The sequence below is a fragment of the Chiloscyllium plagiosum genome, chromosome 40, assembly GCF_004010195.1.
Source record: "Chiloscyllium plagiosum isolate BGI_BamShark_2017 chromosome 40, ASM401019v2, whole genome shotgun sequence".
In the NCBI taxonomy this organism is placed as follows: Eukaryota; Metazoa; Chordata; class Chondrichthyes; order Orectolobiformes; family Hemiscylliidae; genus Chiloscyllium; species Chiloscyllium plagiosum.
The window spans coordinates 21,806,274-21,807,559 of NC_057749.1; the positions used below are offsets into that span (position 1 = coordinate 21,806,274).

Here is a 1,286-nt window from a genome sequence, read left to right on the forward strand (position 1 = left end):
GTTGGAGTGGAGTGAGGAGGTAGTGGAGGTTGGAGTGGAGTGGGGAGGTAGTGGAGGTTGGAGTGAAGTGGGGCGGTAGTGGAGGAGGTAGAGGAGTGGGGAGTGGGGAGGTAGTGAAGGTTGGAGAGGAGTGGAGAGGTAGTGGAGGTTGAAGAGGAGTGGGGAGGTAGTGAGGGAGAGAGAGGCCCCGAGAGAAAATGCGAGAGCCCCACCCACCCGAAAATTCCCCTCCAAAATCGATCCACGGCGCCACAGCAATGCAACTCGCCCACTCGCTCCCTTCTGAGACTCGGCCGCTGCCCCTCTCTCTGGACAATCGGCAAAGCGAGATCGTGTGCTCCCGGGCGGTGGGGGGAAAAGTCCACGGATTCTGTGAATAAGACAATGCACTTTTATGGTCATTCCGCCCTCCCCTGAGCCCCCACACGCGCACACATATTCGCTTCTAGAACCGCAACACCGCCGATCATTTCCTGTCGTGTGTTTCCCGAGCGTGTTGTGAAGACTTGTTGGACTTTCGGTTAATGTAACAGCAGCATGCTGTGTGTAAAACGAAAAAAAAATTATAATTTGCCGCATTGCATGTTCTACATGGGACAAAAAAAAAACAAACAAAAAACTGTCTGCTTTAAATTATGGACAACTTTATCCAAAAATATTTTCTCAATTAAAAAGAAATCCTAAAGTACCAGTAACCAACCTCCACTGTGTGGTCCTCTGAAAACTGCTCTATTTTGGTGAGAGGGGGAACTATCCCGCTACACAGCAAAAAGTTTCAGACTGCTGTCTTGAACGAGGGTTGAAAGGATTAAAGCGAGGCGAATCGCTCACTAAAGTGAGGAAGGTGGTGGTGCAATCCAACAGCAGCGGAGAAATTGCATGTTTTGATTTACAGAAATCAAGTGTTCGCTCGCGAATGGCCTCCGGGCTTGTTTCCATTTCGATTTTGATGTGTAGTAAACGCGGGTTTGGTTTGTCATGTACACACATACACATACACACACACCCTTCCAAACACACTCACACACACCCCACACACACCCACATACACACACACATACACACCCTTCCACTCACACACACCCACACACACATATACACACACCCTTCCAAACACACACACTCCCACACTCACACGGCACTCTTTCAGAGACTTAGACCACTCTACACTCATGCACACACATATACACTCTCTCACTGATACTCAAAACACCCCACCCCAGACACGCACACACACTCCCACACTCACACATGCACCCCCCTCACAGACTTAAGACACTCTACAT

The 1,286-nt window shown here is 49.5% G+C and overlaps 1 protein-coding gene across 1 annotated transcript in view; it reads left to right on the forward strand.

The window, feature by feature from the left end:
* Positions 1–1,286, forward strand: part of foxb1a (forkhead box B1a) — a 106,994-nt gene that overhangs the window by 2,029 nt on the left and 103,679 nt on the right. The window lies entirely within an intron of this gene.